This window comes from Anser anser (assembly GCF_964211835.1).
Source record: "Anser anser genome assembly, chromosome: 1".
Classification (NCBI taxonomy): domain Eukaryota; kingdom Metazoa; phylum Chordata; class Aves; order Anseriformes; family Anatidae; genus Anser; species Anser anser.
The window spans coordinates 208280408-208293346 of record NC_139720.1 but is presented as its reverse complement, the minus strand read 5'-3'; the positions used below and the strand labels follow the sequence as shown (position 1 = coordinate 208293346).

Sequence of the window (12939 nt, the reverse complement as noted above, 5' to 3'; positions counted from 1 at the left end):
TGGACTAAAAGGAGATGAGAAAGGTGGGAGTGGATGGCAGGAGAATCTCAGCGAGTAGTTAGTGGTGTCTGCAGCCAACAAACAGTCTGGCAGTCTGGGTCCAGGCTGAAGCAAATCACAATACGCTTTGGGCAGGAAAATTCACAGACTAGAGAAACTACTTGGGCTGTAACTTGACATTTCGTGCAGTTTGGATTTGGTTACGTTGTATGTCATGTTGCTGTTATGAGCTACCCAAGTTGAGGACCCAGAAGATTAACCTCCTCCTTAGCAGGGATATTATGAAGTGGCTGATAACATTTCACTACAGCATTCATGTATAGCGTTGGTATTAAGTATAAAGGGAATTTCCATGGGTGGAAAAGACTCCAGCCAGGAATCTCATCCCACTTCTTTGCCTGGGGCTATCTAGTCCTATAGGCAGTGCTAAATCCCCACTATAAATGTGATGACACAGAGGAAGGAAACTTCAATTAACATTTAGCTGAAGCTTCAGGGTGGGTGTCAGCAAATTCACTGTTCCCAAGAGCTGACAGAGAACATGGATTTGTTTTTCCCTCTAAAAAACAGATAAATGGGAAAACTCCTTACACCACTAAGACATCTGTACCTATAGGGATGCTTTTGGATGTTGACAGAGATGGCTTTCTAGATTTTTCTTTGAGTTTTGGTCTTTGATTCTATCCGTTCCACATCATTTCCTCTGATTGTCATTTCATAGCTCACAGAACCCAGAATAATTCAGGTTTGTCAGGGCTAGCTGGAGATCTGTACTTAAACCTCCAGCTCATAAACAGGTCCACTTAGATTAGGTCACTCATAATAATAATATACTATTAATATATAATTAATATAATTAATATAATATATTATAATATTATAATATTATTAATATTAAATAATAAAGGACATCCCATTATTTGACAAGGGTGGAGGTTACACAAGTTCACTGGACTTACATAATTTCATTGCACAAGCTGTTCTAAGATTTGATCATCTGCATGTTGAAAAAGTTAAAAAAAAGAAAGAAAGAAAGTAAAAAAGAAAGACTATTTATTTTTTAACCCATTATACAATTTTGTCCATTACACAATTTGTACTCTCAAAGACTGACTTCAAATCTCAAGCTACCATAGTGGCAGTCTTGTTAATTCAGTTATAAATATTCAATTTCTAAAGATGTTTTTGGTTTGTATGAGAGCTCTGTGTCTCAGTGCATATAATGTTGTTACCCTGACGGGTTTGTATCTGAGGAAAAGTATTACTGTGCACATCAGCACATATATTTTTCCTTGTCCCACCTGTAAAAACAGCATCAGCTTTATCTGCCACTTTTGTGGCATTCTATGTCTTTCCCAAATCCTTCTGATAAATTTTCCTGGATCAGTGTAAGCCATGCACTATAGAAATGATCCATGTCTAATGAAACAAGTAGTATAGCTGACTATTTTCAGCTAAAGGATAGGGCTCTGGAAATCAATTTATAGAGTAGAGGCTGCAAAGGTCTGAGTATATCACCTGTGCCCATCCTGGGTTTATTTTCTAGAAAGACTATACCATGAAGGGGGAAAAAAAAAAGATTAAAATAAAATAAAATAATAAAAGCACGTAACTCCTAAGGGGGTGGATAAGGTTCTTCTATTTATCTCAGTGGCCTTTACAAATATCAGTCCGTCTCATTGCTTTCCTTTTATAAACAGGCAAGATAGAGCACTATAATCTATTAAAGACCTCCTTGCAAATCCAGAATAGATGTAAGATTACTACATCTCAGCCCTATGGTCTCCACACTATGCCTCAAAACGTCCTTGAATTCAGCTGAAGAGCAAGATCCATAACTGAAACTGTGATTGAAGAGAGAACAAACCATGTGGGATACAAAGTGAGAATGGAGGATACGGTCAGATAATCATCTCTGATCATTGCCTATGTCCCTTTTTCATAACAATAGCAGTGAACCTTTCCATGAGAAAATAGGCGGCTTTATTTTGCAGTCCGTTAATCTGACAGCCTGGGTACCTTAAATTAGCATGTCCCAGGGAAGTGGATGATAACCACCAACAGAAGAAGAAACTGTTGATTTCTTAGTAGAACCAATAAAAATGTGCTAACTACTGCTCATCTGACCACTCCTTTCCACAAGGAACAACAACACGTCCCAATGAATATCGCTTGTACTTGCTTGGGGAAATATTCCTACCTAGGTATGTCGTCTCCTCACTGAAATTCAGTAGTGTCAAGGGCTCCCACAGCTTGAGAAGCACCTTTAATAAAAATGATCAATGACTTCTGCTGTTTCATGTCTCTATCAACCCCCTACTTGTAATAAGCAAAACAGAGCTCACTTTTATAGAATGTCTTTCAACCTTAGGGTCTTTGAGGACAGGGCACCAGCAAAACAATAGCCTTGATTCAGTAGGTGCCCTAGAGGGGTTCCCTGTGTGTTTATTATGGAAGCTCAACATGCCCAGTGTGCAACCAAAGATTATTTTTCTTCCAAAGGCCAGGCTTGCATGGAATTCTGCTAATTAAATGCACTGTAGAAATGTCAGCCTTTACCCTCTTACTATATATATAGCATCCTTTGTCCTTGATATAATGATTTTAAAGTGTTCTGCAGACATCATTTGATAGAATAATAAGATATTATTATTGAATCTTTATGTCTCCTTTTGTTCCAGGACCATTGACCTTGCTTCCCCAATACAGAGGTCTTTCTACCAGGCTAATCACACTGATATGTGAGTACCTCACAGGAGATCCTTACATGGCAACATTTCTGCAGGAACTCCAAACTGGCCAGACATACTGATCCATTTATTATCCTTGTTCATTTCTGCAAGGTTATAAAACAATTCCTATTTCAAATGTAAATCTCCATCCTGGCAGCATGGGGGTAGATACGTGGTTCTGATAACTTAAATTCGCCCCAGTTCTGAGAGTCCTATATACAGGTAGATGTGGACATGATTTACTATCAAATAGTACCACTGGAAGTGAGGATGAATGGATCCCCCATTCACTCCATGAGATATGTAGTACAGATTAATGTCTTTGAAAAACTGAATCACTATGGGAACAACCTTTCATTTATGTTCTTTGCTTTCATTTGCTAGTACAAAGTATTAATACTGTATGTTTTAGCCATGGACAACCAGATATCAACACACCTTCCAATATTTTTATTTTTTTTTCCCTTGACTGACCGTGTTGTATAGACATATCTATAAATACTCATACACACAGCAGGGTATGTACCATACATCTGGCTGGGAATGTTTACCCCCAGCACAATACCAATTTTAATATCATCTTGGCTTGTTTCCATTGCTGTCAAAAAGTCTAGGTTAGGTTGATAGTTGTTTTTAAAAAAGGAAACGGTACAATTTTTGCCAATTGAGTTTTGTCCCTCCTTTTTAGAAAGTCCTGATACTTATGGGCTTTTTGTTCCAGGAATGAGAAAGAGCAAATTCTGATACAAAAACTGGAGATATGGAGATATTTCATGGTATCACCAACATCCTTTTCATATCTGCATGTCTGACAAAATAGCCAACTGCTCCGTTTTACCATTCACAGTCTTTTCATTACTTTTATTTTTTTGATAGGAAAACAGAGTGCTCCACTATTGACCTGCCACACTTCTCGTTTGTCCTGAAAAAAACTTGTTTTTCCCTCTAACACAGTCAGGAAGCTTAGGCTATTCTTTCTTTTTATTGAAATATCTCTGGGAATCCCCAAAGGAAAAAGAAAAGAGGCTTGATATAATGACATTATTCATAGAATCATAGAATGGTTTGGGTTGGTTTAAAGGGAACTTAAAGGTAATGTAATTCCAACTTCCCTGCCATGGGCAGGGACATGTCCCCCCAGCCCAGACTGCCCCTTCCAGCCTGACCTTGGACACTTCCAGGAACGGGACACCCACAGCTCCTCTAGGCAACATTCCAGTGCCTCACCACCCTCGTAGTAAGGAACTTCTTCGTAATGTCTAATGTAAATCTACACTTTTTTTTTTTTAAGTTTATAGCCATTACACCCTTGTTATTCCCCATTCACCCTTATTATTGCTATACCAGTCTCTAGCAAATCAGTGAGCTACAGTCAGAGATATAAAAAATCCTTAAAACACATTTATTTTAATAAAGACATACCAAGAACAACCTGCCTGTCACTGTTAAAATGTGTATTTTCAAGAACTTGCCCTAAGCTGCAAGAATTCAGGATCTTCTCATTACTATATAAACACCATAATCTGAAATATATAATTATAGCCTGGACCAAGGGAAGAATACAAGCATACAATTCTTGTTCAAAACCAGTGGAAAAGTGGAAAATCAGTACATATGTGAAATATAAAGCTATACTTTGAAGCTCTCTCTGAATAAAGACATTCTCCTCTGATGGGCTTCAAAAACAGAAATGTTATAAGACTCTTAACCCTCTCCTTACAAGTCAGGTAACTATAGCTTTTGTTAATTTGTTTCTATACTTTGAAATGTGGAGTTGCTGACTGTAAGTTGTAGAAATAATCTTAATTGTGTTCCTACATCTTTTCTGTGGCTGCTTAAAACCTTGGTGTATGTATCACTTTAAGAACATTTCAAATTTCTGTTGATTTTCTTTTTTTACTTCCCCAAATACCGTAGGATTTGCAGTCATTTGAAAAACCAAGGTACAGTATTCTGTGGCTGACAAGTTCTATTTATTATTTGTTAAGCACAAATAATGTTATATGGGAGATAATACAGTTCTAAAAGGCATCTTATGCAGCATCATTAGATGAGTCAAAAGTAGTAGATACACATGGTATTGTAAAATCAGTGGTGTTACGCTCATTCAGCAAAAGTGTTGGTGGAAGTCAAGATAAATTTGTCAATTTGGAAGTCTATAAATATAGAGTTTGTACATGTTGTGAAGAAAGTGTTATCTTTGCACTGGGAGTGCAGAAGATAAAAAAGGTGAGTTTTGTTGGTGAGTTGGAAATGCTCATGAAAGATTGCACAAAGGCTCTGTAGTCAAGAATAAATTATGTTAAGGAGTATATGAGCTGTCATGAAATTATATGTGGATTATTTCTTACACTTCAAATGAACTTCCAGAACAGCACATTAACATGACAATATCATTTATTCAAGCTTTGGGAACCTTGTATTTCTTGTCTTGATTCAATCACTTTGTTTAAATCTCTTGTTATCAATACAGAAAAAAATGGATTTTTCAAGTGATCACAATTTATTAAACAATAAATTTAAAATGACACTCCAAATTTAGTTCTGTGGGTTTTGCTCTTTTCATTTCTTTAAAGAAAAAAGCATGAAATCAAGAGACAAATAATGATGCTCTGTAATATCACAAGAAATATCTTGATTTATCAACTCCACTGAACTATAAATGCACACTGAAAGAAAATGATAGATGTATAAATCCCATACACATAATAGATTAAAAGTTTTATTATTTTTTTCCTCTCATTTTTACACATAAATCTAAGAAACAATGATGGTGTACTTACATAATTCAGATCCTCATTTTTCTAAGAATAGAAAGCACTCAAGTCAAGTGTCAGAATAACTCGGGTGGTGTCTTCTCAATCCCCTTTTTGTGTTCACCATCCACAAAAATCAGTGCACCACTGCAATGGTCCAGCCATTCTCACTACAGAAAAGGAGCCAGGTGTTGTGTGTCAGAAAAGACTGGCATGGATTTGTAAAGGTTGTTTGCATGGCAGCTGTCAGGATATTCCTTGTAGGAGACTTCAAAATTCCAAAGACCCGGACAAACTCCCCCTATCTGTGAGTACTTAAGTATCTACAAAAAAAAAAAAAAAAAAAAAAAAAGAAAAAAAAAAGTAGTAAAGCACCTACACATCCTTCTTCCCAGGCTACCGTCACAACAGACAACTTTTATCTGTCTTCAAGTTTGTACTGGTGTTGAGAAATGGATACCTTCCTCCATATCTGCGATGCATCTATGTCCCAGCAGCCTTCCCATGCTTTGATTTCCACAGGAAGAAAACCCTGGCAACCAGAAGTGGATCATGGCATGGGCCAGGCTCGTTCCTACCTGAGATTCTCCAGGATCAGTACATGGGAGTACATAGGACATACCACCTTCCATTGGTGGCTTCACAGTTTTGATGTGGTCTCAAAGGCTGGATAAGGAGCAATTGTACATCTAATGTGAGGTCCTTCAAGGTGAGCAGAATAAAATTGGGCCTATGTTAGTATGTACACATATTTAAATCTGGAGAATGAGAAACCATGCTTCCCAAGGGGCAAATTGTCTAACAACAAATGTATTTCTTCCTTTCTAGATTTAATGCTAGGGTTGGTAACAAACCCCATTCACTAATTTAAAGATGTCACGAAATTGTTGTAGTTTCTACAGACTTTTATTGTTTTTTTTTAAGAAATTAGCGACAGACCTGAGAGTCTAACACATGGGTAAGACCAATTGCTTCAACGTACATCAAAAATGACTGTCTCAGTTCCATGGCCCATACTGTTCAGACAATTTGCAATGTAGTTGGAAGTGTCCTAAGTATTTTTTTCAGCAACTCAGTACTTAATGGGGTCTCGAACACAACTCTCAATTTCATAGCACTTAAACCTATATATTTTACTGTGAGATACGTTCAGGCAATGTCACTTATTTAGTGAAAACAGTCACAGGTGAAATATGCGGCACAGCTGTAAAAATGAGCCAGTATATAATCTTGCTAAGGGCCAATAACTTCCCATAACAATTAACATGCCCCTCAGTGTTATGAAAAAATAACTTGGAAAAATTTTGACTATAGATGGAAGACACAGCTCAACTTAGCTGTTCATCCAAAATGGTCCAGGTCCACTAGAAGTGCCCTAATTACACTGAATGTCCTTCAGCTGCCACTCCCGAAAGGCACGGGTTTCCTGCAGATCCTGCACCTTCTCTGACAGTCTCTTGAATAAGTTTGTGCATTTCAAATGGCTCTGGTCATTTCAAATGACTCTGGGCATTTTATAAAGATAAATCACAAGTTATGAATTGAAAACAGGGCCTTGAGTTCCCAACCCTACCATGTTGCCATTCCCCATACAAATTGCATGCACACCACCCCTTTCCACAAGTAATGCTTCAGGAATCAGGCTGCGTACCAGGATGCATACATTTTCATATTGCACGTTGTTTATGCACATACGTGAGTATGCACATGATCAGGGCTCACGTGCCTTTTAAATAACATCCTTGCTATTTTTGTAAAAATTAAAGCAATGGCACTTCCAAAAGGTTGTTATGTTTTGATTGTTAGGAGCTGACATAAATGGATTCCAGTGGAGATAATGCTGTAATTGTTGATCATGTTACAAGTTGCCCCACCTACTGTCACTTCAGGAAGCAGAGGTTTAAATATAAAACACCTATTTTTAACTGGGTTAATATTAGAACTGAAGAAGGAGATGTTCAACTGGGGGGTAAATAGTAGCTTCACTGATGTAAGTGGCACTATGCTGATCTATAGCAGGGAAGGAAATGAAACAGTGTATCTTCTCTCCACCAGCAGCTCCATTAACGTATTCATAACATTAATTCAATAAGGAAAAGAAAAATCACAACACAAAGAAAATTTGAGATTATTCAAAGGTATCTGGTGAGTCCTGACAAAGTTCTATGAGCAAATGAATGGAAATATGGAGTATATTTCTTAGCCCACTAGGCTGCTTCAAATCCCTGAACTAAAATCTGCATGTTAAATAACCGTGCCTTGTTTACAACAAGCAGTATATTCCAGACATAATTAAATCCAAGAAGATTGGTACAGGATACCTCTTGATGATACAAAATTTATATTAAAACCTAAGCCAAAACCAAACAAAAATGCAATAACAACAGCAAAAATAATAATAATAATAATAAAGGCACAAGTTCAAAGTATCTTGTTATACTTCAAGCATTATTTATGTTTTCTTCTTGAAGCTGCAACTACTGGAATACTGTAAATAATATTATTATTAAAAATCAAAACAAAACTGTAAGATCTTTTTACTAAATAGGAATTAGGTGTTCCATATTTGGAAGAAAAAAACCCTTGCTGTAATGTTTAAAACTGCCAATTCTGAATATCTTGATTTATTTTGAGTTATTAAATATTATAGAGTTGAATGTTCATTTTGGGTGTCTACTCCATAGCACTTGGAGTTTTTAATACTATATAAACAAAATTACAAAATCTAATAAGCTTAACCCAAGAGGAACCTTACTTTTTCTCCAAAAATCCCACTAAGGGAGCCAAAGTTGTGTTTTCTTTATAAATGACTTTCTCTATCTTTAGCTTAGGTGTTTAAAGACTTCATAATGAAGCATAGCATGGACTAAAGCATAGGAGGGCCGAGACTATGGGCTTTAGGGAGATTAAGGGCTGCAGAGCTGCTCACTTTTTGTTACGTTAACCTGCCCTGGGAAAGCAATTCCCTTCTCAGCCCTCATGCCCAATCCCCATAAGTGGAGACATATGGCAGTTTTGTGATACAGAGAGCACACTGTGGCACTTTTATTGATATTGGGGCTGCCCCTTAACCAAAGTCTTCTCTGCTCAGCTATGAATTAATATCACTGACTCTTGGAGAAAGCCGAATAGTCATAAAGGTTAATGCTGGCCTTATAGTTAGATTCCTGCTCTGAACTGCCCTCTGAAGGTGCCTCTCTCCATTGACTTCAGAGATCTGCTGTTTAAAATTAGGCTAGAGCTAACTTTCATGCCCTTGTTAAGTCAGAGGGATTGACTTGTGATGGTGTGCTTTGGTCTTTGTGACGAGCTGGTCCATAATGATCTATCCATGAGAGTATGGATAGAAAACCATCAGAAGGAGCAACAAGGCAAGCTGGGCATGGCCACCACAGTCTTCTTATCTGGTGGCACATCCAGCTGAGCAGAGCCATCCATTGCCTCTGCCTGCCTCCCACTGTTGCCTGTGCCTTGACTAACTGAGGATCGTAACCATTAAAGAATTCAAAGCCTAGATCCCCTCATTCGCACATTGAATTAACATGAAATTGTTAGACAATGTGAATTGCCCTGAACAGGGGAGCCATTACAGTCTTCCAAGGACCTTGTGAAGAGGCTTTTCAGCTCAAATGCCTGGCTGACAGACAAAAAGCCTTGGTTGTACAACACAACATTGCACTCGTGCAGACACACAGAGATTGTTTCATGCTCACTGCTTCCCTCCCCGGATTTCCCTCTACCTGCCAGCTCCTCTGCTAACCTTGGAACTGCAGGGCTCTCATTCTGTGGCTTGTGTTTCCCCCAAAGAAGAACAGCAGAACTTCAGTTTCTACCAAGAAATTTTGTCTCAAGTCATTATTATTCCTGTTGGGTCTCAGACCACTCCCTGCAATTTCAGAACCATTGCAAATTTCAATTACAAATGAGCCATTAACTCATGAAAGCTAAACATGACTGGATCCATCAGTGTTCTTCATATGTTTTTTCCTTCTCTCCTGTCACAGAACATTGTTTGAAATAAAACCAAAAAGGTTCTTCCACCAACAGGTTTGAGTCCATTTTACAGAGCTAATCATCATCTGTATCCTTTTTTTTTTTTCCACCTCCAGCTTTCTGTTGCAGATTACTATTTACCAAGTCCATCTTTCTTGAATGATGACCTGTAAAAGTTGAAATATTAGCTATTGAAACCCTTGGGTATATCCACAAACGATTATGTAAGGTTGGAGGCACAATGCCAGATGAACTGACGACAGACTCATTTATCATTAGTAGGAACAGGCACATTAATTGGCTACAATATTGGCACCGTCCTCCAGCATTAACAAAACTCTTCTTGATCCTGAATATACCGCCAGAACATCCTTTATTAAATAAGATGAATAATACTGGGACCAAGGGTCGCTCTGCTTCATCTGAGAAAGCTCAGTGGATACTTTAGTCATCAAGAAACCATCAGGTTGCCAAAGCCTTGTAAAGAGACCTTTTTGGTCTACCTAATAAGGGCTGTTATCCTACACATACACTTCTTCTATATCAGAGAATCAACTGTGGAGAAATGAAAACTATAAAGTTTCTGGCCTGGCGGAAGTTGGGTGAACACTGGACCAGGCTGTGCAGAGAAGCTGCAGAGTCTCCATTCTTGGGGATTTTAAAAACTTGACTGGACACAACCCTGAGCTGCTGTATCTGACTCTGCTCTGAGCAGGGACGTTGGGATAGATGATCTCCAAAAGTCCCTCCCAGTCTCTGTGATAGACCTGGTGGTCACATGTTGCTGCCATGGCTGCACTTGATACACATGGATTTTGGTATTATCAACCTCTTTCCATGTATCTCGTTGCCTAACCATGTGTTAATTCTATCATAAATGACAGTTTTCCTCTCCCTTTATCACCTGATCTTTTGATATTGGCAAGAAAGAGAATTATTGTTTTTTCTCTCTCTCCAGGGAGCTTGGGGACTTTTTTTTTTTTTCTTTCTTTTTTTTTTTCAGAATGTTATTTTTCCTCCATACTTGGAAAGAAGCATTTTGTTTGTACACAACACACATTGCTGGGGGATTTTAAGTGCTGACACTATGTCAGGTTGGCACACGTGCTTTATACCTGCACAGCCAGAACTGGCAGATGGTTGGTGTCAAAAGGAGCATCCCACGGAACTGCAGGAGAATCATCTCAACAGATCCAGGATTTCAGAGCCTGAAAGACACCGTGCAACTGCCGAACCGTAGCACGGCTCAGCATTCAGCCAGAAGCAAGGCAGGTGCTTGAAACATTTGCCAGGATTTACTGACTCAAAAGGGCTTAGTCTCCAAGCCAGAAGCAGATCCAGCAACTAAATATGGAAGACTCTTTCAAAGAGATCTAAGGGCAACCACCTGGTGTAGGACAGCATTTCCGACCGAGGCTATGTGGCTTTTTGTTAGCAGAAGGATAGATTTCTGCAGCATTGTCCTTTCCAGGACTCAAAGCAGGACAGGGGGAGCAGTGAGCGTGCACTGTATCAAATGAAGTGGTAGCTCAAAGAAGAGACGTGTTACCCAACAGGGCTCCTTTGAGCACGTCACCAGGGCCACATCACCTGCTACCCCACTGCATTTGGTGCCAGAGACCATTCAATAAGTGAGATGGCATTTTTTGGGTCTCACTGCTGAATGAACATATAAGATTTAACTCTTGCTGATGGGGCTGGAGAGGAGGGAGTCTAGGTTGTTGAGCTCAGTATGTTAGACTTGCCAGATCTGGATCAGCTCTGCTCCCTGCTTGACAGCTTCGTGTTTCATGTCATCGTGCCTCTAGTAGGCAAGCAGCATACTTGGAGTTCTGCCTCCCATCTGAATTTATTAAAGAAAATCATTGTTTTCTTCATCTTTCCTTCTTCCAGTCGCTGGAGGACAGAGAAGGAAGGATATAGGTCTTTCACAGTCACTCTTAATTTATTTTCTTAATTTCTCTTCTCTATTTCTCAATATTAGCCCCTGCTCAAAATCTCCCAAGCTGCAACTGCAAGACATTGGCATGATTCGAAATTCCTTTTAAGCAAGGGTGAACCTGTCCAGAACATGTTGAGCCTCCTTCTTCTACAAAAGAACTGTCTGTAGCAAAGATCACTGCAGCTAATCTGTTTTCAGATTAAGGAAGATTCTTCTGCACCTCTGCATTTCAGAAGATGACCTTTATCAGATGAAAAGTCTACAAATATGTTTAGACTGTGTAGGGAAGACTATGAATATAGGACTTGACATAGAAATCTAACAGCCCATCTCCTATCATGCATTGCCAGTACAACACAGACGCAGTGTCATAGAAAGAAAAGCATAAAGTAGAGGCAATAAACGTAAGAAATAGCTTTCAACTTGCAAATTGAGGAGAAGAATACAAGAAAAATTTATACTGAATGTCCAGTGAGTTACTGTGGAGTTCATCTCCCTAGAGGAGGCAAGAGAAGCCAGAGCAATATTATTTCTCTAAACATTGTTAGAGAGTACTCTGTGATCAGACTAGCAAGAGCAAGAAAGCTCATTGCTGAGTAAGGGAATGGTCTTGCTGGTATAGGAAGTTCACACTGATGCTGTAGGGCTTCAATTTCATGACCAGGAGACCTTGAGATCTGCTTCAACTGATCCTTCCCATAATAAGTGGATTGAGTGCATTAATCAAACCCGAGATTTTAGGGCTCAGAGTTCAAAAGCTACCGGAGGTGAAATCATTCCCCTCTTTCCTTCTTTTCTTGTCCCTTCCAAAAATAACCCCACTATATTTTTTTTCTTCCCATTTTACTGAAATCACCTGGGGGTCAATTATCTTTCGGGGATCGAAACCATATGCTCTTTCACATTCTTGCATAAGGTTAAGCTGCATATGATGAAACTGATCAATTAAATCTTGTGGGAAGGAGCAGGGAGGGCGAAACCTGGCCAGAAGTTACTGGTTGTTCTCATTTGCTGACAACCTAATCCAAGGTATCAGATATATACAGAATATATTTGCTTGGCACAAGGAACACAATAGAGAAAGTGCTCCTTATATCATTGTAAAATCAAGATACACTGGGAACATTAATATAAACAAGATGGGAACATGCCCTGCCAAAGACTGGTAAGGATTTTACTATGGGAGGATTGAATTATTTCAAAGACGAGCATTCTGTGTGATTTTGAGTTTGCAGCTTGCAGACTGCTTTGAACACGGCAGATACCCCGCTGATGTTTGTTCATAAAATCCAACCTGCTGTGTGGGTCTCTGCTTGTCACTTCATCTTAGCCCAGGAACAGGCCCTTAAAATGTTGTTCTGAGCTTCCACACTATCTGATACATGAGGTTGGTTCTTATCACTGCAAATGGTTTTCCTTCAAGCTAGAATCTGGATTTGTTTTCTTTTGTCTGACAGAGATAGAAGAAGGGAATACAGACATGGAACCACTCCATTGAGTCTCACACTGGTAAAAT

The 12939-nt window shown here is 38.9% G+C and overlaps 1 protein-coding gene across 6 annotated transcripts in view; it reads right to left on the bottom strand.

Annotated features, from left to right (window-relative positions):
* Nucleotides 1–12939, bottom strand: part of TENM4 (teneurin transmembrane protein 4) — a 1267116-nt gene that overhangs the window by 496576 nt on the left and 757601 nt on the right. For 3 of the 6 annotated variants that reach the window (XM_083820251.1, XM_083820252.1, XM_083820255.1), the window contains exon 6: nucleotides 5516–5811. The exons of the other annotated variants lie outside the window; for them this stretch is intronic. The gene's annotated coding sequence lies outside the window, so the exon portion shown is untranslated. The remainder of the gene's footprint in view (nucleotides 1–5515; nucleotides 5812–12939) is intronic. 6 annotated transcript variants of the gene reach the window in all.